The sequence below is a fragment of the Chinchilla lanigera genome, unplaced genomic scaffold (assembly GCF_000276665.1).
Source record: "Chinchilla lanigera isolate Chin_1 unplaced genomic scaffold, ChiLan1.0 scaffold00079, whole genome shotgun sequence".
In the NCBI taxonomy this organism is placed as follows: domain Eukaryota; kingdom Metazoa; phylum Chordata; class Mammalia; order Rodentia; family Chinchillidae; genus Chinchilla; species Chinchilla lanigera.
Window position 1 is genome coordinate 6,754,247 of NW_004955480.1, and position 27,804 is coordinate 6,782,050.

A 27,804-nucleotide genomic window follows, 5' to 3' on the forward strand; every position below is an offset into this window, starting at 1 on the left:
TATGGTGACCTCATAAAGATGTGTTCTCATCTCCCTTGCTGACTTTATTTTACAGGTGTCTTCACTCTCCCTGAGTCTGCTGGAAGCTTTCACATTGTGTGTTCTCCATGTGTCCTAAGTTTCTCTGATATAATCTAAATCTGTAAGTCAGAGTTTGCTTTGAATGACTTGGCCAAACAGGGAGTCCTTTAAAAAATGATCATCCTTCTTTAGGGATAAAGACATAGCTTGTGTTTTTAATGTGTTTTTACAAAAGAAGTTGCTGACTGGACTTCATAATGGGTTGCTAAGTTGCTGACACAGTGCTCAGTTTACTGCTGAAGTTGAGAGCTGTTTTTTTTGTTTGTTTGTTTTGTTTTTGTTTTTGTTTTTGACATACTGGGAGTTGAATCCAGTATCTTTACACTGAGCTACATCCTCAGCCCTTTTTTATTTTTACTTTGAGACAATATCTCCCTTAGTGGCCACATTACCCAGCTCAAGCTTGAATTTGAAATCCACCTGCCTCAGCTTCCCAAGTAGCTGCAGAGATAGGTGTGCATCACCACACCCCACAGAGAGCTTATTCTTAAAGTTTGGGTGTCTTTGCTGCACTTAGTAAAAGAAGATTGGCTGCTTCAATCTTATTCGAGTGAGTGCTTATTAGTTCTTATTAAAAGAATATTTCACCGGGAGGCCACTAAGCTGAGTTGCCTCGAGTGCTTGCGTTTCTATGTAAGCAAACTGAAATTCAGTGTAAATAGTAAAATGAAGTTTAAACTTAATTAAAAACCACCAATCAATCTCTAGTTGGAGTATGTAACCATTTAGAAATTACTGACTAGCCAGGCATAGTGAGGCATGTCATTTAGGCAAGCACTATGGGAGGCTGAGGCAGTTGGATTGCAGCTCAAGACCAGCCTGGGCAACTTAGTGACTTAGTAAGACCCTATTTCAAAATAAAAATTTAAAAATGGACTGGGATATAGCTCAGTGTGAAGATTCTGGATTCAATTTCCTGAGTACTGCAAAACAACAATAGAAGTCACAACTCTATATTTTTTCTTTTAGTATATGGATCATTTTTATTAATTTTCTTTTTCTTTCCCTTTTTCTATTGGTACATTATGGATATACATAGTGATCGTATTCATTGTAGGGAATTTGTACCTGTAAATGATATATCTTCTTTTTTTCCCATTGCCTTCCCCGCCTTCAGCCCCTCTTCCCCTCGTTATTTACAAAAGCTTTGTTTTCATTCTTCCCTTTGTCCCTTCCTTTCTTCCCTCCTTCCCCTTCCCTTGTTCCCCTGGGATTTACTACTTTACTGAATCAAATGTGTTTCCTTTGTCTGGCTTCCACAAGCATCTCATGAATGTTTCCTTCTGACCCTCATCCCCAGCGAGCACTGAGCCACTTGCTGTCGGGTGCAGGAGTCCATGGATGCTCAAATAAAGAACGCTGGCAGAATGTTCATGCACTCAGGTTTCTCTCTGAACACTCTTAAAGCTGTGGACTGACAGAGCCTGGCAGTTGCATGCAGAAGTCCACAGCTGGGGGTCTCAGTAGGTCTGGCTGGCTGAGATCTTCGCTCGGTCACATCACTTGTTAAGTGTCTGTTGTTCTGGGTCAGCAATAGCGGCTGCTCTATGTCAAGGTGAGTCCCAGGGGGCCACAGCCTTGTTAAATCCCTTCTACTTGAACATGGGAGGGAGCTGTGAACTGCTTCTTGCCAAGAATATGGTGAAGGTGATGGTTAGGTTTTGTTGTATTTTTGTTGTTGCTTTTCACACCACTGGGGACCCAAGACCTTTACACTGAGCTACATCCCCAGTCCTTTTAAAACATTTAAATTTTAAGACAGGGACTTGTTAAGATGTTGACTTGCCCATGCTGAGGTGGGACTTGTGATCCTCTTACCTCAGCCTCCGAGAGTTCTGGGGTTACAGGCATGTACCACCATGCCCACTAGTTTACAGTATTTTACACTCTTTGTTGGCAGCTTGCAAAAAAGCATTATCCTTACTGGCCCCAAAGAAATCACGTGTCCAGCCGGAAGAGTTCTGTGAGAGCCAAGTGGCAGGGGACCTCAGATGGCCCTTAGGAGCAGGGGAGCCCCCCCGCTTCCCGGTCGATAGGAAGGAGACAGGCAGCTCAGCACCCTGGAAATGAATTCTGCCAGCAACCTGAGTGTGCTTGGCGGGTGGAAAGGCAGCCCGGTGGAGCCCGGATTTCAGCTTTGTGAGGAATCCCTGCTCATCCTGCCTGGCTGCTTGCCCAGGGAAACAGAGATAATAAATGTATAGCTTTTCTTTGCGACTAAAAATTTTTAAATTGCAATGAAACACATATACTAGAAACTTTACTGTCTTACCTATTGTAGGTGTATACTTCAGTAACATTAAATATTTCACAGTACTGTGTAGCCAATCTCCAGAACATTTTTATTTTCCCAAATTCAAACTCTGTACCCACAAGTCAACTCCCAGTTTTCCCCATAGCCATATTCTGCTTCTCGATTTTGAGCATTTGATGACTCCAAGTGCCTTGGAGTCACAGTCTCTGTCTTTTTGTGACTGACTTGTTTCACTTATATGATGCCTTCAAGGTTCATCTGTGTTGCAGTCTGTGTCAGAACTTGTTTCTTTTTAAAGGCTGAATAACATTCTGTTGTATGCAAACATCACACTTTGTTTATCCATTCATCCACTGATGGAACTTTGATTTGCTCCTATCTCTGGTCTGTTTTGATCAGTATGTGTTCTTTAAACTTCTAAATTTTTGGCGATGTGTCATCCAGCAACAGAAATCTAATACTATAATAATGATACAAAGTGGGCATAAAGAGAATAGGAAATTAAATTGATAAACTATAGAGTATCATTTTATAGTGACACTACATCATCTATATATTTAATGCAATGAAATTTAACCCTAGCTATCCTGCTTTTATTTTTAAAATTTTTTAAATTTTTTTTTACTTGGTACTGTCTTTGATTGCTTGATCAGTCTTACATTCTTATGTCTGGTGGACGGAGCAACTTCCCTGAGGATAACAGTATGTAATATAACAACCACTGTAAATTTCTATCATTTTGTTCTGAGGTCATGTATCATTTTTGCTGTTTTTGTGTCGTTTTGATTTTGTCTTCGTTGTTGTTTTGTCAGTTTTTAAATTTTTAAAATAAAAATTAAAAAGAAATTTAACCCTAAAGGCTTTATAAAAAAGTGAAAACAGCATTTAAAAAAATGTGACCAATCCTGCTGGCCACGTTATGTCAGGAGCTTCTGCCCTGGAGTGAGCTGGGCAAGAGCAGTTGTGTGTCTGTGTCCTCACACGATCACGCACCTCCAGGTGAAGGAGCTGCTAGTGTTTCTGGTTGCACTGGGTTTTTCTGCTCCTAACACACTGCTCACATTTAGCAGCTTAAAAAAGAGCATAATTCTTCACCTCAGCATCTGGGGGTCTGAGTTTCAGGCACAATGGCCCTGGATTCTCTGCTTTAGGGTATCATAGAACTCTTGAAGTTTTTGGCCAGGTGAGTTTTGCTTTTAGAGGCTCAGCTGGGTGGAATCTGCTTCCCAATTTAATGATACTGATGGTGGCATTTCTTCGAACTCCAGCTTTTTGCAGGCCATTGGCTAGAGGCTGCTCTCGCCTGGGAACCCACAGTTCCCTGCGGCACAGCCCTAGAAAGGCAGGTCACAGCCCAAGGCTGCTGCTTAAGGCCAGCAGACCAGCAGGTCTCCAGCACAAGCTGGCCAGCAATATGGATTCTCATGTAACTGACATATCCACACAAGGCACATCCCACCATTGAGCCTCACTCTATGGGTTACAAGTACATGACAGGACCTGCTGACCTCCCTGGTTACCTCTAGGGGAAGTGACACAAGGACATGGCTACCAAGAGATATAGATCAATGTGGGTTACACAGATTAGGCAGAAATATAGGTATTACATTTGGGTAGGATCTTCAAGCAGTTTGATGCTTTCTTAGAATTACTTATATACAACAATCCCTGTGGAATCATTAACAAAAAGAAACAACTCCCTTGGTTTTTCTCTAAACTGTCACAATACATTTCTCTCTGGGTGGTGGAGCTCAGGAAGCTATAGTTAAAAATAGTCATGGTGACTTGAATGTGTAGCCATGCTTGAGCCCTGCAAATCTAGACTACATTGCTCCATTTAGACATGAGACACTCAGGCTTAGTGCAGGTAAAATGAGTAACCTAGGGTCACACAGTTCGTCAGAAGCAGATGCAAACCTGTAGCCTAAAGAACCTAATTTCACTTTGTACTTTTTCTATTATATTTCCTTCTAAATTTTGAATTTATGGACTAAGTTTTGCCTCTTCACAAGCTGTGGGGGGAAATTTGACTAGCAAATGACTTACTTTCTGTAGTACACTAGAGCTGGCTCATCTCGGCCCATGAGGGCTGATTGGGAATAGCCCTTCTGAACTGCTCATTTCAGTGACTTTACATTAGGGACTCAAAACTGGTCATGTTGGAAATATTTATACCACAAAAACTGGCAAATGCTATATATTAGATGATGTACTTTCACACTCCTGGAGAATTGGAAAACCTCTATGAGTACACCATTATTTTAATTTGAAAAACATGGAAAGTTTTTATAATAAATATTATAAAATTGTGTTAACTCTGCCAAAACGTAAATTATCAATGTGAACAATAATGCCAACTGTGATATTTGTGTCTTTCTTCTTATTTTGCCTCAGTAGTAATGCTTAGTGAATGTTTGGTAGATGACTAGACAAACTTTCTGAGAGATCAATTTCCATTTTGTATTAGTTAGCCTTCCCATTGCTGGGACAATACCCAGCACCCACAATTTATTTATTTATTTTTTCTTCTGGTACCAGGAGTCGAATCTTGTGCTTCTGGGCAGTGCTTTGCTGCTGAGCTAAATCCCCAGCTCCCCTGTACCCACAATTTAAAGGAAGTTTATTTTGGCGCATAGATTCAGGGGATTCAGTCCATGGTGGGCTGGCTCCAGGCATAAACATTGCAGTGGAAGGATGTAGTGGAGCAAAGTTGCTTAGTTCATGGCAGCAGAACAGCTGAGCAGGAGAATGGTACCAGAGAGGAAGAAGCCAGGGACCAGATATAGATCCCAAGGTCACAGCTCCATGGCCCACCCGGATACACCTGGAAGTACTTCACTAATCTCCTTGGTGGCTCCCAGGCCAATCAAGTTGACACAGTCAAGCTTAACTGTAACACACCTTGTCTTCAGTTTGAGTGGCCTGGTTCATTCTTCAGTTTGTGGAATTTTCCACAAAGCAGAACTCACTTGCTTCCCATTTTCCTTACATTTCAGCCAAAATTTCTTGCCCCAGGGTCCCTATTGCTGCTGGCTCTGACATTGATTAAGTTCTAGGTGCATCTCCACATACTGGATTCCTGAAACAGAGGCACGAGGGATCTTTTACCTGCTCTTCTGGGCAGAGTTTTGGGGATGTCTGGAGGAAGAAACAAGGATGTTGTTTTCGTAACATAAAGCCTTCTGTCGGGTTCACAGAGTAAAAATTTCCACCTACTTTTGCCCTGAGGGGACCTTGAGGAAGTGTTTCAGTCAGTTCTGTTTCACGCCTGTGAAGGGTCACGTTAAGCTTTGATTTCATGAGGATCTTAGAGACCAGAGGCCCCAGGATACAGTGGAAGGCCAGCCCATCCCTGAAAACAGATCTGAAGATATCCCTTTTGATGGCAGGTGCTTTGCTCATTCTGTGTCTCCCCAGTGTTTTTGACCACGAATTGTGAACTGCAAACTTGGTAGATAGATCTTTCTCCTTCCCCTGCCTACTTATTGATCTCCTGCTGCTGAGCTCTTCTCTCTCGTCTTTGAGGGAAGTCAGTATGAAGAAAGTGGCTGCACAGCTTAACTGAAAAAGCCAGGGTTTGATGTCAGACAGACCTGTGTGGCTCTGCTCATGAGCTGTGTGACCCTAAGGCCAAATGCTCTCTGAGCATCAGTCCTATAAAACAGAGCCAATAATACCTGTTCTTCAGGGTTGTTTTTGTTGAGAGCATGAAGTGAAAATTACAGTAGAAGGATAAACCAAGTGCCTGGCCTCCAGCAGGGACTCAGGGAATGCTGGTTCCCTCTAGCGGATATTCCTGCTAATAACAATAGTAAATATTCATAGAATATTTCAATACTTACGAATGCTCACTGGATCCAGCATTTTACATGCATTTGTTTCATGTTATTTTCACAACAATTCTCTACAGTTTAGGGGATCAAATTTAATCTCAGTAAGGTTTTCTTGGTAACTTTCTCTAAGGTTTTCCCACATACCCATCACGATATCCCAGGGCCATAGTATATTTCCTTTGTAGCATTTGCTGTTTTTTTTTTTTTCTCCGGTACCGGGAACTGAACTCACGACCTTGCGCTTGCCAGGCAGGCGCTTTGCGGCTGAGCTAAATCCCCAGCCCCTGTAGCATTTGCTGTTAGTTGGAATTATATTATTAATCTCTTACATATTTATTGCCTATTTCTATCCATTAAAATGCAAACTCAAGTGAGGGAAGAAATGATTTTGATTTCAGATGTAACTCTCATGCTAAAAACAATGCCTATTCTGTAACAGATAAATATTTTTTAAATGAGTGAAGTAGGTAATATTACTGTCTCCATTTTGTCCCATGAGGGATCACAGATTTCTATATATTAAGTGAGTAGTTATGAAGCTAGGAAGAGGTGGAAAAAAGCTGGACTGGAATTTGGGTTGCAGTCAAATCCACAGTTTTGGACTCCAGAATCCATGTAGTTATTACAGTCTTTCACAGGCTTACATTCTGAGGGTGAGGTTTTTATAGAAAGCCAATGTTTTTCTCAAAATTTATTAGAAGTTACATTCTAGACTCAATATTGTGTTGAAGGATATGAAGAAATGAAGCTTAGAAAAGAATCTTTGCTTTGAAGGGTCTTACATCATAAAATGAAACAGAGTAACACGAGAATATTCTCTGTTAAATGCTCAAAAGTTGAAGAACTTGTGGCTATATTTCATCAGCAATGGGGAAATGGTAAGCACAAAAGTTAGAGTTTTTTTTGTTTTCAAGTCTTCTTCAATTAATTTGCTTATTTAATACAACAAGCATACCTGCTAAGTACCAGGTATCAGAATTGTTATGCACTTGGAAGATACATTCATCCCTCAAACCCCACAAAGAATTGCTTCCAGGACCCCATGAATGCCAAAATTCATGGATGCTCAGGAATCATACAAAATAGAGTATTTACGTATACCCTACTCCCACCTTCCATTATACTTTGAATAATCTTTAAGTTATCATAGCTGATGTGGTGTGGATAGTTGCACTATACTGTCCAGAGAAAAATGACAAGAAAAAAAGTCTTATCATGTTCAATGGTGATGAAATTCTTTTCCTGTTTTTGATCTGTGGTTGCTTCAATCCTTAGACGTAGAATGTGTGGCTACAGAGGCCTGACTATTCATGGCCCTTCACATTCAAGGGCCTCGAGGGTCACAAGGAAATCAGAATATACTAGGTAAGATCACAAAGAATTTGTAAGGCGTCAGGCACACCAAAGGGACAGTGAAGAAAAGAGGTTGGCCAGCAGCCAGGGACCAGCTAACTGAGTGCCGTTTCTACTACCTTAAAAAGTTTTGGCTTTGTTCTCCAGGCTGGTGGTTAAGAGAGGATGATTTTGCTGACTTCCTAAGGGGCATTTGGCAATCCCTGGAAACATGGTTTTCTCTTTTTAACGTAGCTTTTACTAGTGCCTACTAATTTTACAAAATGTTGGGTTTCAGTGTGGTGTTGTCCTACATGCATATAACGTATTTTGATCATATGTGTTCTCCTTATTACCCTTCCTTACAACTCCCTTTGTGTTTTTCCTGTTGTCTAATAATACTAGAAATATTTTTGACTGTCACAACGCAGAGGCTGCTACAAGCAGCCAGTGGGTGGAAGCCAGTGGGTGAATGTCTTACAGTTCAAGGACAGCCATTCACAGCAAGGAATTCTCGGTTTCCAGCGTAAATAGTGCTGAGGCTGTGAGATTCTGCTCTCAGAAGGGAAGGTGGGCTATTGCCAGTCTGTAAGTGAGTAAGGGCATGGCCATGTTCCTGTGTTAGACAGTCAGTTGTGCGTGGTGGGCAGATTCAAGGAGGTTGGGGCTTGAGGCAGGAGGACAGACTTCTGCAGCAGCACAGAATGAGGACCTGGGAGTATCAGGGCTACGGACTTTGCAGTGTGTGCTGGAGGAGAACAGCTCAGTTTGATGACTTACTGGTGATTAGGTGTGAGCAGGAAAGGTGAGGGAGTGATCATTTTCTGCCTTGTGTGATGGAGCCTCTGGCACAGTCATTACCTGAAGTCAACCCAAGAGAATAGTTCTTGGAAGAAAGAAATGAGATTCATTTAAACAAGTTGGTTTGAGCTCTCTATGGGTCACCCAGGCAGAGATGCCCAGCAGGCATCAGAACTACAAATCTGGAGCTGGGAGAAATATGATTTTGCTGTCATCAATTTAGAATACTAGATACAGTAGTAGAAGTTAGTGCATCTAGGGAGAACATATAGGATGAAAACAGGAGTGGGTTTGTGCAGAAGAAAAAGGAAGGGAGAGGGAGAGCAGCTGTTGAGAGACTAAAGAGCAATGTCCTGCGAACTAAGGGCTAGGATGAGGGGTGTCAGGGAAGCCAAGGAAAGAGGGCTGCGTAAAGAAAGGAATATTCATTTGAGTCCAGTGTTGCTGCTAAGGCCTTAAAAATATCCATTGAATTTGACAATTCACAAGCATGGGGGACCCTGAGGAAGGCATTTCAGTGGTTTGATGGTGGCTGAAACCAAATTTCAGTGCGTTGAGGAGTGAATGGAAATGGAAAAAGTGCAGATATGAGAGTGTAACCTACCCTTTCTAGAAGCTTGACTGAGAAGAGAGGGGGAGAGAGAAGAGAAGTGAGTTTAAAGGGTGTTGCAGATAACTTGTATCAATTTGATCATGCTCAGCTTTTGGTTAATAATAGCAGTCAACAAAATGTCAGGCTATGTGATGGTAACAACTATTCTTCTATAATCTTGTTGTCAGTTTATAATGAAAACAGGTCTCTGGCCAACTTCTAACTTATGTGCAAATATTTATTTCCTAAGCACATATTATCCTGCAGGCAAGAAACCATTCAAATGTTCTGAAAGCATGAAGAACACCCAAATTTAAGACTGTTTTGGTGATTTGGTCTTCAAGTTGATGCTAGATCCATGTGAGGCTGACCTGACAGTACTCCAGACGTACAATTCTACTGTTACCTAGTTATTATCAGGCAACAAGAAATCCTTTGGTGAGGTGGCTGGACATTGTTAGCATTCAGATTTCATGCAGAATTTCTAAAATTAGAAGAGGTTTTAGAGTCTTACATTCTCTTCCAATATGGCCAGTGTACCAGGTTGGACAGTGTCCCTCCCTCCTCCACCCCCAAATTCATGTCTACCCAGAACCTCAGAATGTGCCTTTAATTGCAAATAGAGTCTTTGTAGATGTAATTAGGTAAGATAGAGGTTAGGTGTATAAGGGTGAGCGATATACTTAAAGATTAGTGAACTTATAAGAAGGCCACTAGAAGATAGTGAGATACAAGGGAGAAGCCAGGGGGAGGTGGAGAAAGAGACTGCAGTGATGTAACTGCAGGACAAAGAACACCAAGGAACACCAGCGTCTAGGAGGAAGCAAGGGTGATTTATTCTCTAGAGCCTTTAGAGGGAGCATGGCTCTGCTGAAGCCCTGATTTCAGGCTTCTAGCCTCTAGAACTCTGTTATAAGATACCCAGCTCTTGGTAGTTTGCAGTGGTGGCTATAGAAAGAGAACATAGTTGAGATTGTTTCTACAGTAGGTAAGCTAAGTCGCATATCCTCTTGAATACTCTAAATATAACCATCATAGTCCACTTCTAATATCCATGGTGCTAGATAATGAATCATTAATTTTGCCAAATAAAGCTCATTTCTGGCCATAATCATGTTAATTATCAAAGCTTCTTTGATGTTAACCGAGTGTTGTCAAAATTCCTAGGTCAGTACTTAAACCCTAAGGAAATGATATTAAGAGACGGGGTCTTTAGGTGATTAGCTCATGAGGGTACAAGTACCTGGGTTCAATTCCCAGTACTGTATAAACTAACACTAAAGCAAGAGGTTGAAGGGAGCTAGTTAGACTTTCCTTTTTCCTGCTCACCATGTGAGGACACCATGTGAGTGTTTGTCCCTTCCTTTTACCTTGAGAACACAGCAACAAGGAGTCTCTTGGAAAAAGACAGCAGCCCTCAAGATACACTGAATGTGTTGCCATTTTGATCTTGGACTTCTCACTTCCAGGATTGTGGGAAATGAGCTTCTGCTGTTATAAATTGCCTAGTCCTAGGAATTTAATTATGGCAGTGTGTGAACATGGAGACAGAAGTATCAGAGGCACAGTACAGGTAGAATCCTCCGCAGCAGAGTGAGCTCCCTGTTAGAATGGCCCCGGAGTGCATCTGATCAGAGCACATGCCTGTGTTTTAAAGCACGGACGCCGTTGGCAAGGGAGATATGTATTCTGAGATCGGGGAAAGTTCAAGGAAGGGAAGCTTTGGGAGACACAGAAGAAAGAGGTAGCAGTAATCGTAACTGATAACTCATTGCCAGATCTTTAATCAGTAGAGCCACCTGCACCTTTATGTGAATATTTCTTATTTTATTACGTTTTTCTGGAAAATTGTCTTCCTCTTTCTTTTTCAACAGAGCTATGAGTTTTTAAAAAATTGTAGCCACAGTTCATATAATATGAGATTGCCAGCTTGGTGTGGTTTGCCTGGATCTTTCTTGGTTTTGGCAGTAAAGAGAGCTGCATTCTGGAAAGCTCCTCACACACCAGTCCTTGGGAAGCCAGGACAGTTGCTCACTCTCTGTATATTTGCTTGAACAAACTTCCTGCACCCTTTGTCTTGTCTACCTTCTGTGTCTCCTTTGATCTTGGATTTCTTAGCTTCTAGAACTGTGAGAAATAACATCTGATTGTTTGTAAATTACCCAGTTCAAGCTAATTCATCATAACAATAATCAGTAAGGTCTTTTACTTGCTGTGTCCTGAGCGAGGCAGTTCTTTTGTGCTGGGCCTAGGGAAGCAGAGGAGATAGGGAGGGTACCACTTAAGGGTGCTGGTAACTGGGCAGCCCTGGTTTTTCCCTGAAGGTTGCTGCCACAGTTGGTGGTGCCTGGGAGTAACTGCTCAGTGTTGGGAAAAGTTGTCAAGCTCTACAGGGATGGGCCATTGGTTGTCTTCATCAATTTGCTGCATTGCTTAAATTTGGCTCTAAGTTATAGGAAACTGATTAGAAATTCTTACAATATACAATGTAGATTGATATGTAAACATACATGTATGGATGGAATGTAAGTAGCTTTGAATTGTAGGGTTTTGTTCATTTGTGGGTTGTGTATTTTCTTTATTTGTAGTGCTGCAGCAAAGGCGCTTATTTAATTGAGTTACACGCAGAGGCCGGATGCAGAGACAAGCAGGTTTATTGGGGGCCGGTGGTGGGCACCGAGTACATGACTGAGCACTGACCCTGAAGAGCAGGAGGGGAGAATAGTTATGCAGTTTGAGTTCCCAGTCTAGAGGGGGTGGTGCTGCTGATGTGGTTTAGTGCAGCTATAGAAAGACTACAAAGCACAGGCTCAGCTTGTGACAAAGGAACAAAGATGTTTGACATTTTACACAGGGGACAAGCAGTCTTATGACAGAGCATGGGATGGTATCAGGTGAGGTAACTATGACAACATTTACAAGAAGCAAACTTAAGGAAACAGAAACTTAAGCTTTAAAAGGGCACTAGAACACAAAATGGCATTGGTTTAGTTTTCTTTCCCATATCAGTAGAGTATTTACAAATTAATTCTTTAACTGTTTCTGAGTATTTCAACAGCAGAGTGGCAACTTCTAACTTATGTCAAACTCATTACTAGAAATGTAATTGACCAAAGGCAGCAGGACCAAAGGCTTCTGAGCAGTCAAAGAGGGAACACCAATCCAATATGCTGCATTCATATCAGTAAAGTAAATAAAGAATACTTTATATTCTTTATACTCTTTGCCTACAGATTATTTTTTGTGTACAATTTAAGGCCGGTAAACCCCTTTTCTTTATAAATGAGGGTGTTGTAGATATTTTGTCATGGCAACTGAAAACAGACTGGTACAGGACAGATAGTAAATATGTAAGGCTTCATGGTCCTTATTGCTTCTGTTACAACTATATTGTGTGCTACAGCACACAAATGGCTGTAGCCAACACATGAATGAATGGATGCAGCTGTTTCCCAATGAATCTTTATTTATGAGTGCTAGAATTTATGTTTCATATGTCATAAAATAACATAAGTTTTTTAGATACTTAAAATCTAAAAGTCCTTTTTCACTTACGGGCCATGCAAGAACAGGCAGCAGATCAGACTTGGCCAGGAGTTCTAATTTGCTATGTTAGAGTCCTACTGCTGTGTAACAAAATTATTTCAAATTCAGCCATCAAAAGCAATTTATTATTTCACAGTTTTTGTAGGTCTCTGGCTTAGCTGGGTCCTCTGCTCAGAGTCTTATAAGGTACAATCAAGCTGTTGGCCAGGCTGTGTTGTTTTGCCCGGGAATTTAACTAGGGAAGTATCTATTTCCATGCTCATTTAGGTAACTGGCAAATTCATTTCCCTGTAGCTGTAAAACTAAAGTCCTGATGGCTATTGTCCTTCCTTGCCACATGCCTGTCTCAACATAGTGTCTTATTCATCAAGCAAGGACAAGAGGTCTCATTCACTGTCACCTAATCACAAAGTGAAATCCCATCACCTTTGCTGTACTGTATCGATTAGAAGCAAGTCACATATACTCTTTGCATCCCAGGGGAGCTCACACAGGAGCATGAATACCAGAAGGATTACAGTCTATGGAGGGTCATTTTATCTCCTGTGCCAATCCCTGCACTAGATGGTGGATTCTGGGGATAGGAACTGTGTACAGGACTCTGAATTATTTTAGTATCCTCAGTATTTAGAATGCTGGTAATATTTAGATATATCTGTGAGGATGGTATTTTAAGCTAACATCTGAATTTGGCCTACACTTGGGTCTGGGGTCATTGGTAGATTTTGATCTTTGGATGTCAAGAGTCCCTTTTGAGTGGTAGATAATCAATGACTCCAAATATTTTCTGGTCAATCAGGATAAAAACAAAACTGAAATAAGGGAATCTATCTTAAAGCACTAACTAGATGGTGGTATGGTGAAAACTTTACAGAAGCAGTTTTTGAAGACATGCCAAATACGGCTCGTGTGGTGTTCATTTCCATGAATGAGTCGAGCTGCAAACAAGGTGAATTTTTATTTAAGTAAGGGCTAGAAACTTTTTAAGTAGTAACAGGAAGGAAGAGAGAGTTAGAATGTGAATTCAGAGTAGCAAAAAATCCCAAAGTAGGTGTCTATGGAGTGAAAACGACCGTGGGCAAAGTACTGGGACTGCCAGACTCTCCCCAGACCTCAGTTACTCAGCATCCTCTGATTGAAACACACAGAAGCACAGTCTTAACACCTGTTCCATCTGCCAATTTCCATCAAACACCCTGCATCTACTGCCAGCGATGGCAATTTCTGTTGCGTTATCCATCTAACTACCTATATATCTCTTCACCTTCTGTTTTATGGTTCACCTGATTATCTCCTTTTCCATTCAGAGAAGGGTTTGTGGTATGAGTTCCCTTTTATATATAGTTTATTTTGCATCCTGATTGGAACAGATGGTTTCTCTAAACGCACATCTGGTTGTGGACTATAAAAGAGCTCAGATTGGGTTCTGCCAATCTAAAGTGAGACTTGGCTTTCCTTTTGTGTTTGGGAAATAGCCTCTTTTATTAACAAAAAAACTTCTTTTAATAAACAGATCATAATAGTCACAGACTAAATTTTTAGATTCAAATAGATGAATGGCCTTTTCGTCATCCTTGAGGTGAGGTGTTGTCGGCCGCCATCTTGCCAACTCTTTCCTCAGGATCATCTTTCCAGTCCAAAGAGGTCAACTGGGTAGTGCCCAAGAGAGTGCAGCAGAAGCTTGGGTTACACACAACTCCACTTTGACTGCTCCATTTCATTATGTTTGTTTCCACATCTGTTCGTCCAGATGATGGAACTAAATCCCCTTCAAAGAGTCTTCAGATTTAAGCTCTGTAATTCAAAGGTTATCAATAGAGTTTATAAGAAAATTGGTGAGTTCAGGTAAAGCTTAGATTTGTTTTTGTTCATCTTGAGAAATTGACTATATTTTCCTTTATAAAATGCATGTAACCACTAAAAATATATCTTTATTAATGAAATTCAGACCAGAAAAATAACATTTGCTATTATAAATCTCTAACTTTCCATCTCCTAGTCAAAGCCATCAAAGTAAGTGTGTTTTTAATGTGATTCTTGATAGAATGGTGTTTCCTGGGAATCTCATTATTATACAACAGTAGATTAGAGTATTCCTTGTTAGACACTGAGGTAAAAAGATGAATGTAACATGGTCTTTGCCTCCTTATTAAATCTATCCTCCATTGTTATGGATATAGATGAAACATGCAGTGTGTTTCATGCCATAGTTTTGTGTAAATCTCTTTAATATTGGTCTTGGTTTCATCCATTTTCTACACAGATATTTACTGAGGATTCACTATATTCTTGACAGGGGCTATAGAGTGAATATGACAGATGAGGTTCCTGCCCATTGGTTGCTATTTACTTTCCAGCAGATTTTGGGCAGTAAACAGGTAAACAATAAACAAGTTATTTTCAGATTATAATAAAGGCTTCAGAGAAAAAGGGCAATATGTGAGATAGTTAACTTTGGATGGTCCTACTTTATGGATGAGATTAGGACAGTCTTTTGGAGGTGACACTGGAACAGACACACTCTTGGTAAGAAGATGGAGAAAAAAGGTAAAGGGGAATAGCAGGCATGGTGAGGTTGAAGTTGGAAATAAGGTTCAAATGGAGAAGATATAGTGATAGAAACCAGTTTCCAAAACTTAGTAAGCAAACAGGGGAAAAATGGGAGGACATTCAGACAGATGAAGAGGGGCCAGATCATGTTAGGACTTGGAGATTAAGGTAATTTGTTCTTCTTTGCAATGGAAACCATTGTAAGGGGTTAATGATACGACATGACTTATGTTCTAAAAGGGTTTTTCTGAGGTGAATCATTGCATTTATGTGTTGGTTAGGGTGAGAGTAAACAGGTCAGGAAGAATGGCAGAAGGAGAGCAGTTAGGAGATAATCGCAGTAAAACAGCTAAGAGATTTTGGTGGCTTGGAGACGGTGGAGGCAACAGGAATTTGAAACTTCTTTTACAAATAGAGTTGTTAGGGGGCTGGGGATTTAGCTCAGTGGCACAGTGTCTGCCTGGCAAGCGCAAGGTTGTGAGTTTGATTCCCGGTACTGGAAAAAATAAACAAACGAAAAAACCACCACCAGAAAAAAAGAGAAACAAATAGAGTTTTAATACTTGTCAATAGAATGAATGAAGGGTCTTAAAGAAAAAAAAATAATCAAGGATAATTCTAAGATTTTGCCTTGAGGAATGGGGGACACTGGTATCATTTATGGAGATGGGCAAGGTGGAGGGAGAAGAATATTCAGGAAGGAAGACAGAAGGAGTGAAGTCTGGTGGACACCACAGTTTTGAAATATATTTAGCTGGTTCATGTGAAGTTTTGGTGTTGGGTGTTGGATATATGAGGGAAGAAGACAAATGTGAGATGTGAGGGAACATGTGTAATATTTTTATCCATGGGCTAGTTGGTGATCATCTACAAAGAAGAGGAGAAAGAGTAAGAGAACAAGGGATGTGGACAGAACTTGACACACACCATCACTTTTGGTAGAAAGAGACCAACCAAGTCTAACCAGTTTAAGCAAAGAAGGGGAAAAAAGCAATTAGCTAGAAGGATTTGGGACTATTTCAAGGCATTAGGTGCAAGAACTGGGAAGACATTCCCGTGAGCACTAAACCACTTTCTTTTCTTCCCAGTGACTTCTTTGCTTGGCTCATTTGCTTTGGTCTTCCCATCCTGAAAACAGCTTTTTCTGCTTCTTGCTTTGAGGTCACACTCTAACTTTTACATTTTCCTACCTATTCAGTAGAACAGATTAGACTTATGGGTAGGTTCTTATACAAATTTCAGATTTACCAGAGAGCCTATGATTAGCTTATCTTGGGTCACATGAGTACCATGGTCCAGTAAATTACATTCAGAAGGGTCATGTGACACAAACATGGCTGCTGGCAGCATAACCCTACATGTTGAGCTACTTCCGTGAGAAAGCAGGTCCTGTGAGATGGGCATTTCTGGCTTCTCTATCTCAGCTCTACACTTTATCATACGTAGTAGCTGTCCCTTATTCTCTGTGCTGATTATTACACACTTTCCCCTAAGCTTTTAACTCAGCCAGAAATGCTGAGTCCATCGTTTTTGTGGCCCTCTGTCTTAGCTAGTTCTTGTTTCCACAACAAAATCCATAGACTGAAAGGCATAGAAAGGCATGCCTATAATGGAAAGGCATTTATTTCTTACTTTTCAGGTGGTTAGAAGTCCAATACTGGGGTTCCTGCATGGTTAGATTCTGGAGAGGGTTCTTTTCCTCACCTGTAGATGGGCACTTTCTTGCTGTGTCCTCACATGGTAGTGCTGGTGGTGGTGGGGAAGCAAGCTGTCTCATATTTCTTTAGTATATGTGTCTTTTTATAATCTCGTCTAACTTTATATAACTCTAAGTTCTTCATTTCCAAATAGCATCACATTGTTGATTACCACATAATGGTCAAACTGCTTATTTACATTTACTTCTTCCCCAGGGCAGGGGCTGTGTCCCATTCATTCCTGTACCCCCAGCCTTATTCTAGTGCAGGCGCTCAAAACCTGCACTCTGAGCTCAAGTAACAACTGGATGAGGTGACAACAGCAATGGACAATTTATTGTGCAGTGTATTTAATGCTTTGCTAGGGGCGGGTTCTTAGTGCAGAGGGAAGAGATTCTTAACTGCAACCTGTGGTGCTATGGCTTGAATGTGTCCCCTAATGTTCATGTGTTAAAAACTTAATGTGCAATGCAATGGTGTTGGGAGGAAGGGCTTAATGAGAGGTGATTAGATCATGAATGTTCTGCTTTCATGACTGGACAAGGTGTTTATCGTGGGAATGGGTTAGTTGTCATGAGAGGGCTTATTATAAAAGCAAGGATGGCCCCCTCTTGCTGTCTTGCTGTGTTGCCCCCCACTTGCCTTTCCTTGATGCAACACCAAGGTCCTCACCAGGTGTGGGCCATTGACCTTGGACTTCCCTGACTTCAGAACAGTAAGAAATGAATTTCTTTATAAATTATCCCATCTCTGGTTTTCTGTTACAGTGGCAGAAAATGGATGAATGCTGACTCAGGAGCTATGACTTCTGAGCCAGAATTTGGAAGTTCTTTAGAAACAATGGTTCTTTAGAATGTTCTTTAGAAACATTGTTTCAACAATGCGTGTGCATGTGTGTGCATGTATGTGTGTGTGTGCATTGTGTATGTACACACTTGCAAATACATGGGCATAAACAGGTATACATATGAGGAGGGTGGAGTTGGTGATGATAGAATAACAACTCCAGTACTCTGTGCAGTTTTGGGAACATAACGAGGCATACATTGAAATTTCTGCCTGTGGGTGATGCACTTTAATGACATAGACAAGAGTGAGCTGAATGAAAAAGCAGGGTTGCCAGAGTTAAATTCAGAATTACTTGCTTTTGGCTGATAAGAGGGACAGTCAGTAGTGCCACAGTTGCTTGCAACAAAGAAATAAATGTTTCTGTGGTGTGATTAGTAAGAGAGCTCCCCCAGCCTCTTCCCACTACATTCACAAAGAGGCCTAGGAAGGCCAGAGAAAGGCACTGATCAGCCTGAAAGGGAGGATAAAAGGGATGCGTTAATCCTCCCTTCACAGGACATATTTGTTCATTCTTGGAGCAGCTATTACTTTTTGACCATTGGGTACTGTTTGGTATTGGTATTTTACTCATAAAATGTTGATGGTGATATCATATCCACTACCCATCATTATGACCAGGCTTATTATTTGCACATTGCAGCCATCATCTCAGTTAATCCTCAAGCCAACTATATGATGGAGGGATGACTTGCAGACCATTTTAATTTTCCCTATGAGAAAAAAAATTAAGCTCACCCAAGGTTCAAAAACTTGGAATCTTCTTTCCCCATCATCCTGGGCTGACTCCTGCTCATTACTCTGGTCTCTGCTTCAACATGATTTCTCAACAGTGCTGTTCTCATTGCTTCATCTTGAGCAGTCTCTTGGGCTCCCATAGCATCCTGTTCTTGTGCTTTGTATTAGTTATGTAGAGCTGTGTAACAAATTGCCACCATTTTGCTTACAGTGACACACATTAGCTAATAATTTCTGTGTGTATGGTGCTTAAGTTTGGCCTTCTTGGGTCTTGTACTTCTCAGTCTGTAAATGCTCCAATCAAGTTGCTGGACTGGCCTGGGGTCTCATCTGAAGGCTCAATGGGGATGGATCTATTTCCAAGCACACATGTTCATTGGTGGGCTCTAGCTAATTATGGTTGGTTGGACTGAAGTACAAGCTCCTTATTGGAGCCGTGTCACATGGATCTCTCTGACATGGCAGTTGGCTTCCTCAAGTTCAGTGAATGAGAGTGTTCCAGTGACATACACCATCTTACCTAGCCAGATTATGGAAATAATGACACATGATGGAAATAATAACCCATTCGTAACCTTTATAACATACTGTCATTTAAAAGCAAGTGATTGTATTTATCTCACAGAGGATTACTGGATGGCAAAAGTTACTGAGGGCCATTTTAGAACCGGCCTGCCATGTACTTATATGTAGCCTCTGTGACAATTGCTTGTAGCTGTGCTTGATTTTTGTCTGACACCTTATAGAGCCTGCCTTGCAGACAGAGCTTGTGTACAGTTTCATCCACAGGATGTAATACAGAGCCTCACATTTAGAAGGTGCTCAGTATTTGTGCTGGATGAATGAAGGGCTTGTGCAAGATCACACTGCTAGTCCTCAGAAGCACTGGGGTGAGAAGTTAGATCTGTCTGTCAACAAAGCTCATCTTTTCCCTCCATTCCCTCCCTCCCATGAGTATAAAAGGAAAACGGTGAAGCTGTATTTTGGAAAGAACGACTATGATGGAAGTCATTGGTGGGACCTGAAGGAAGTCATTGGTGACCCCTTTGTACCATGACTGTTAAGTCAAAATGTGAATTACCTGGCAGAATTTCACTGGATCATGAAAAGTTGACTTTAATGTACCCTAATGCAGCAATTTTTCTTTAGCTTTATTTTTTATTCATCATCATAATAACTGAAAAAGCACAAAAGTCTCCTTCTAGGATGTGAAAAAAATTAGGTAAAATTCTCTATTTTCATCCTTTCTTAACTTTTTATCTTTGTTTTGTTTTTTGTTTTTGGTTTTTCTCTGGTACCAGGAACCGAACTCACGACCTTGCGCCTGCCAGGCAGGCGCTTTTGCCGCTGAGCTAAATCCCCAGCCCCTTAACTTTTTATCTTTGGAAGATATGAAAATGTCCTCCCAGATTTAATTAATTTAGGATTTAATAAAGAAAATACCTGTGACAATATAGTAGAAAATGTTAGCTGGGATACGTTGGACTCGTACTTCCAACAGTAGCTCTATGACTTTCAGGAAATATCATAACCTCTCCGGACCACAGCCTTCATTTTAAGATGCACCCTAAACTACAGGGTTGCAGAGATTTCAAAGGGAGATAATGCATATGAAGCTGCTGACGTTTACTAAGATTTCTAAAATGGTAGTTGCTTCTCTTTCTTATCAAAGACTGTAAAATAAAAAATAACTTTAAACTGAGGAGGAGAATGAAGTGTGCAGAGAAAACAGGACAACTAACTACCCCTTCCCATTTGGGGGTTAAGAGGAAGAACTATGCCTTAGAGCTCTGACTTGGGAGGGAAGATGGGTTTCCATAAGGACGAACGGCCTGGAAAATATCCCCTAAATGCTGGGGAGCGGGGGTGCTCTGTGTGTCTGTGCTAAGACTAGAGCAGTCCTCAGGTCACCTGAATCTCCATTCTGTCATTCATTAGGGTGTCCTGGGTACATGTGCGCAGGGTACCTCCTTGCAGAAAGCATCAGGTCCAGGGCACTGAGGATGCCATATCTTTACTATTCTGTTTTTATAACAGCTGGAAGCAGAGTACCTTCTGGCGCAGGACAAAGTTTGAAATATGACTTGCATTTTGTTCTTGTTTCCCTCTCTGTCTCAAGAGGGCAATGGAGATTTCTTCGCTTCTGTAACTTTCAAGGGAATGTACTACGAAGTTGACAGCAGGCAGTCTACTGTTTTGACTTTGGTTTTTGGAGGACTGATCTCTTCATGGGGAACTGGAGAGAGAAACGATCACCTTTGGGAGCAGGAAGGTCAAAGTACTGAGTGGGAGGGGAAGCAGATCCAGGAGGAGAAAGAAACAGGGTGGTTTGATAATCATGTCTTCTGACATTATAGTGCCTGGTTCAGGAGGTGGTAGGACTCCAGCAGGGAGAGTCTGCAGTTTCAGGCATCAGAGCTCCCAGGGTAGTAAAGCGCTCACATTCCAAGTCTGAGTTCAGCAGATACTCTTAGGGCTCTGCCTACATCTCCCAACACTACTCTTGTGTTTCTGTGGACTCCACCCACCTATCAGTAGGTGCATCTCTGCCATCAGTGTCTTTTAAAGTTTGAAGGGCTGCCTTCCTCTCAACGAGAGCAGACCAAGAGTGCCAGATAATTGGTGCCCCTGAGGAACCAGGTATAAATGTGCAAGCTCTCTTGCTGTTCCACTGGGATAACTAAAGATGGCACTTTACAATATTTCTCATAATTTCACCAAGACATCAAACGCCAGTTACCCAATCCTTTCATGGCTGTCTTTCCATCCTTGCTTTACTTCTCCCCTTCCCTAGCAGTGATGCTTTCGCCTGCTAAGTAAATCACCCGCTCTCAAGATCTTACTTCAGGGTCTGGTTCTGGGGGACCCAAAATAAAGCCTCAGGGAAGCTAATTAGCCAGTCTTTAAGAAGCCAGAAGGACCATGAAGACCAGAGATTGATGGAGGCCTCCTGAGTCTTCTGCTGTGAGATAGACCTCTGTACCTTCGTGTATCCTGGGGGTGGAGAGAGAGAGTGAGGATTCTGGCTAAGTGATGTTTGCAAACAGTTGTGAAAGACCAAAATCAAAATGAGCATAGAAAAAAGATGATGGCATATTCTGTCTACACATGCCTTTCCTGGTTGTCACTGCCTTTCATTACCTTTTAGCTATTTCACAGATCTGAAAGTTGTGGAATCCTGATGCTCATGAAGAGGATTATTTTTTAGAGAAATGCGAATTAGTTGTGTGAGATGAGTTGTGATTGATTATTGCCTTATGAATATGTGTATGTATATGTACATATATTTTGGACAAAGAATCTTTGCAGTTGTACACTTGAGTAGCAGATGTAAATTTTCCACAAATTGAGGCATACAAAAATAGTTACTTTCTTTTCTCAAAATCCTTTTCCCTTCTTACAGCTTTTAAAAATTTTATTTTTCTCAGAGATAATACGTTAAAATAGTGTAACATTCCAAAGGAGTAAAATTATGAAGTAAAAGGAAGGCATTTCAGTAGATGATAGCTTTTTATTTTAAAAATTCATGCAATTTTATTTTATTTCATAGTGTAACTGTGCTTGCTTTGGAATAAATATAATGTTTATCTCCCCATGTTTTTGGGAGAATTGATGCTCTAGGGAGGTCAGTTTTGTCTGTCTTGTGTTCTCCCATACCTGGCAGGGTTCCACCCATGAGTAAGCAGCTATAGCTACCTCTTCACCTAGTGTTTATTATTTTACCTTGGTTAGAAACCAGATGAATTAGTAAAAGTCATGCAAGCCTTGTTAGCTGATTTGAAAGGAATAATTCTTTTAATTTTATTGTAGTTTAAGCAATTAACAATAATTTTTTTGTTCAAGGTTTAATAGTTGAATAATTTATTCAGCAGGTTTATTGCCACATTCTGACAATAAAAACAAATCTAATTCTAGGTGCAACTAATTACTTGTTGACTACTTTAAAAATATAATGTGTTTGTATACATGCTTAACAACTATAATGTGGTGCTGTTTTTGGTTTTGTTTTCTTGTGAATAGAGATTCCAATGTTCCTTTTGACTAACTGGGTAAAATAAACTAATAACTTTGATTGTTATTGTAGGGTGCTAACTACCTGGTGAAATGTCATGATACTTAAACTAAAACAATCCCTATAGGTTGGATTTTCCCCAAATCTTATTGATATATAAAGGCAGTTACCATGTTTACCAGATTCTGGGGCTGAGTTTTAATCTAGAACACTCATAAGTCACCTGCATTTCCAAATTTTTGTCCTAATAGCTTTAGCTTAAATTTCATAGTTCTGTTTAATTGCATCTTACAGTTCTTCCCTCTAGATAATGATGTCAGTTTCAATGTTTTTTAAAATATTTATTCATCAAAACAGATAGCTAAATTTATACCTTTAGTGAGAGCTGCATGCATACACATATATTTATTTATTTAAGTACTTATATGTGAATACGTAGAATTTAAAAATGCCAGCAAGCTTGAAAGCATCTAAGTGGCAGCTTATTTGTAAAATTAAGAGTATTAGGAGCTCCTTCACAGATCTGTTGAAAGGTTAAAGTGACAAATCTGTGTAACATTTTTAGACTATTTCCTGACCCAAAGGAAATGTTAAGGACATGTATTTATTAATATTATTATTAGTAGCAGAGGTAATATCATTTGAGTTTGTATGAGAGAATGGGGTGATCCTTTCCTCACTTGTCATAAAGATCAGAGCTTACATTCTTGTATCATAAGACATGTTAATAAGAAAAAATACAGAGACTAAATCAAAGTTCTATGTGACATGACAACCTCTATACTGGATACTTGAAATGCAGGGACTGTTTGATTTTATGCAGGGGCAGCCTTGAAAAATGGGATTGGATAGAGGATCTGAGCTAGAAATTTGCTGGCTTTGGTATCCCCTCTAGTCATGTAAACTTTCTCAAATGAAGGTGTTTTCCACCCTTGTATAATTGTTTTTCCTCCAAACACTTGTAAAAAGAGACATTTCTGCCTGACCAGCAAGATTTTCATTTTGCTAGGGCCATGGCGTGTTGACACGTCTTTCTCACTGACATTGGTGCAGTTTTATTATCACAGAGAGGGACCCAGCACAGACCTGTTTGTTCAGATTCTGTTTGACCTCTCTCTGCAGCAGTCCTTGAGATGGGCAGGCCCTTCTCAAGTGAGTCTTAGTTTCCCTATAGCCAGTTGGCACATAGAAAGGCAGAGGGCAAATGGTAAGGTTTTTAGTGTGGATGACTGTGTTTTGGGAAATGAGATTCTAGTTTTGGTGATATACTCTGGGGAAGAGGAATTCTGGCTTCTGTGACTTGCCTTGGAGGACAAAGGAGAGGAAGGAGATGAGAAGGCAGAGTAACTCAACTCAGAGGAAGACTTTACTTTCTGAGGCCTTCCAGGATCTTTTGGTTCTGAGCACAGAACATGCTATACTTTGGGGTGCTGCTTTCTAAGTTCCCAAAAGTTATAGTACTCATGACTCAGAAAGACAGAAGACTTCTGGAAGGGGATATTTAACCTGAACTTTAAAACCAGAGAAAGAAGAGAAAGGGTGAGTGAAAAGGGAAAGCCAGACAGAAGACATCAGTGGTCTATGGGAGAAGGGAAGGATAAAATAAGACCAAGAGTCTGCTAAGCTGATAGATTTGGAATTTATGCCCCAATTCAAGAGAGAGCCATGAAAAGATTTGCCATGACAAATGAGGTGATCATCCACTTGTTAGCATTTAACCTAAAGAAATAATTAAGCAAGTGCCCAAAGATTTATGGTCATCATGAGGTATTGTTTATAAAATCACACATTTGGAAACAACCTAAATATTCAGCAGTAGCTAGTTTATGCTGAAATCATGATGATGTCTGTGAGCTTTTATGCATTCACAAGAGAAGTTGTGCATGAGATCTTGTTGAGTTAAAAAAAAATACCATAGCCAGATTTTTAAATAGTCTGGGCATTGTTTTACAAAAATATATATGTACACATGTGTTGGCGTACTGGAAGAATCTGGAAGGATCTACACCAACAGGTTAATGGTAGTCATCTCTTGATTATAAAATTCTGGGTGACGTTAATGGAATCATCTTTATTTTTCTTATCTATATGCACCAGTCACTTTACAATGAATAGGAATTAAGTATTTGTTTTGAAAAACAAAATGCTAGGAAAGTGGTTGTATTCTCTTGTACTAGTATTGTTCATAATTAAGGGAAAAACCTCTTTTTTATTGGAGAAAACAATTTCAGGAGCATGGTGCTGAAGGGAGCAGATTGGAGTGGGTGGGAGCTGAGAAACTAGAGATCAGAAGATGGTAGCAGTGAGAGGGAGCTAGAGTGGAGGATTTTGAGAGGTGGGGACACTTGCAAGAGGTCTTGCAAGCTTGAATCGGATGGCTTTTATTCCTCCTGGAACCCCATTTGCCTTCTCTATTTCTTGACAAATCTCCCCATTAAGGCAGAGATTCTCAGCTTGCCTACTGCTAGCATATTGTCAGCTTTCTCAGGTGTACTGCCAACTTTTGATTAAAGTGTAAAAATTATATTTTCTATGGCTGCATATACCATGACAGAGCCTGTAATATGAGATGTGTGACATTTTAATTAAAAGAAATCTCAGTTCCATGTGACTTCTGAATTTTTCCTACTTATGCAGTAACATTACACACACTTGCCTGAATTGAGAGACGCAAGTATAGTGTGTCCTTTATTAGCTTGGCTATAATTGAGGCAAATGCATGAAGCAACAGGAACTTCAGTTTCGCTAACTGTGAAATGAGTGTGAGTGAAAGTGTTTATTGGGAGGGAGCAGTTTGAGGTTTAAAAACCTACACTGTATGTGAAAATGCTCAGGAGAGCCTGATTCTAACAAATGTGGAGCATATTACCTGTCACATACTGCTGGGCAGGTGCTAACCTACAGAGTTGATGATCATAGATGATCATAGGGCTCCTGGTACTTGTTCTCACGGAGTATCTCCCCACATCGCATTCAATGATAAGAATGTAGGCACATGGCGTGTATCTATTGGAGTATTTGACATGTAAGATTTGTAGAGATAGGTCACAATTTGCAGATTAATTAGACACTGAGAATTAGGAACTGATGTAGTAAGGGCTTGGGGGTGAATTCCATAGGAATTTCCTGGGAAAAGCAGGGATTTTGTAATAGCTTTTTCTGACACAGGTTTCTGCTCATCTGCCTCCAAGAGGGGCAGTGGAGAATGATGATTGTGAATGGGCTTTGCTGGCTGAAGGGTTAATGAACACAGAGCGCTCTGAGTGCTAGAAAATGCAAGTCAGGTGCAGCACATGGCTCCAGTCATCATCTCTGTAGGGAGCTTGAAACAGAAGCAGTACTTTGGAGTGACAGAAAGCAGGGTGGGGACCTGCAGGACTTCAGCAACATGTTTTTAAATTTCTGGAACCATTGATACTGCAATTTTGACTTGGGGATTGGGCAGGGGACGTTTTGAAGTGCTGTAATGCAAAATTCTAGGCCCTTGCTGTTTGGAAACCCACAGAAAGCTTCTGAATAAAGCCCCTTTTGTGGAGCTCCAGTATCTCTAGGTGACAGTTTTGGCTGTCACATAATGATATTACCTTTTTTTTAAATATTATAGGACATTATATATATATATTTTTAATTTTAAAAATAAAAGGAGGAAAACATTAACAGACAGACAACCTTTTACAAAATAGCAAAAGAACAGTACAGACAATACAGAATTACAAACAAAGTGATAGGAAATTATCAATTCTTGTTGTATTACATATTGATATCTTCAAAGTGGTTTCTCATTGATATTACCATTGATATAAGCAGCACCTCTATGGCAATGCCATCCTAGATGCTTTTCATATTCCAGTTTGATCCTCACCCCCACCTGGTGACAAAGGGCAGTCACTTTCCCTGTTTCACACATAAAGATTCCAATGCCTAGCTAACTGAATGAGTAAATAACTGGCTCAGCATCATGTATCTAGAACGTAGCTGAGATAAGGTTTGAATCTAGGCAGTCTAGCTTTAGAGGCTAAACTCTTAACCATCATGCTGAACTACTTCCAAATTTAATCTTCACAATGGCCTTTGATATAATCAAGATAGGTATTATCATCGTCATGTTTTTGGATAAGGAATTCACATCTGGTAAATTTAAGGGATTCAACTCAGCTAAGGCAGGTGGTCCAGGGCTCTTCCCCTGGAAATTGCTCTTCCCTGCACCAGACCTTAATTAATTCTTTTGATTATGACAGGTGAGAGTCAGGTTAAAGAACGCTATGTGTATAATGTCAAGCAATATTTAGCTAGTGCCTCCTGCCTGGGCTGGGGTTTCATCTTCCTTCTGCAAATGCACCCAAGCCCCAGGATTGCTCAATGGAGTGTGGCTGGGGTTTGGGGGCAATGGAGAAGTCTTCCAACAGCCAGGTTATTGACTATTGGTTGACTGGTCCAACAAGGGGGGGAGACATATAATCTTCCAAAAAACTTCCCCAGGATCATAAACTGTGAGCCCATGGGAGCAAGTGTGTGGAACTTAAAACTTTGCCTTTTTGAGTATGCATGTAAGCAAGATGAATGTCTAAACAAAGGGACATTTTTAGGCAGGAAATTTGCAGATGTCATTCACTTTCCTGTCCCTGCGGATGTGAAGCCTATCTTTCAGGAAGGGACTTGGAGACTTTGACATTCCCTGTGTTCAAGGTCAACAGTCACTGTCTAGCAGGCCCATCCATTCTTAGGAGAAAGTAAAACAGCATTCTTATATGCCCTGGTAGGCCTGAGGAGGGCCCATCAACAGTCACAGACTAGTAATTGAAGAGTCCAGGGTACTGGACTTCTCATCTATTGCTATTGTCATGGCTTCAAAGTGCCTCCTTTAAACCTTTTGAAGATGAGTTTACATATTATTCAAAGTTCTTTTGTAATAGTCACTCAGCTATTCTCCGAGGATGCAGCTGTAACAGTTAAGCCTGCTTGTGTCAACTTGATTGGCTTTGGGGTCTGCCTCAGGAACTGGTGGAGCAAACTTCTGGATACATCTGGTTGAGTCATAGAGGTGTAGTCATTGGGGTCCATGTCTGATCCCTCACCCCTTCCTCCCTGGTGCTGTTCTCCTGCTGTGCCTTCCAGATGCTGTGAACTAAGCAGCTTTGCTGTGCCATGCGCTTCCACCATGATGGTTCTGTCTTGGAGCCAGTGAACCATGGACTGAATCTCCTCAAACCATAAGCCACATTAAACCTTTCTTCCTTTAGACTGCAGATGTTAGGCATTGTGTCTCAGTGAAGGGAAATCTGGCTAGTAGAATAGTTTTCAGTTTGGCTTTGCCATGATCAATTCCATTTAACCCTGAGTTTCCACTGTAAATTAAAACCTATTTCATTGTGTTGATGTGGAGATTGAGGAGTTACATAAAGCACACAGTTCTACAACTGAAGACACATGTTACTAATGGGCGTGGTAGGTATGATAGGTGGAAAGATGATGTAGAAAAGTAGGTGATGTGATGGTCTGAGGTGAGATGACCAGAAAACCCC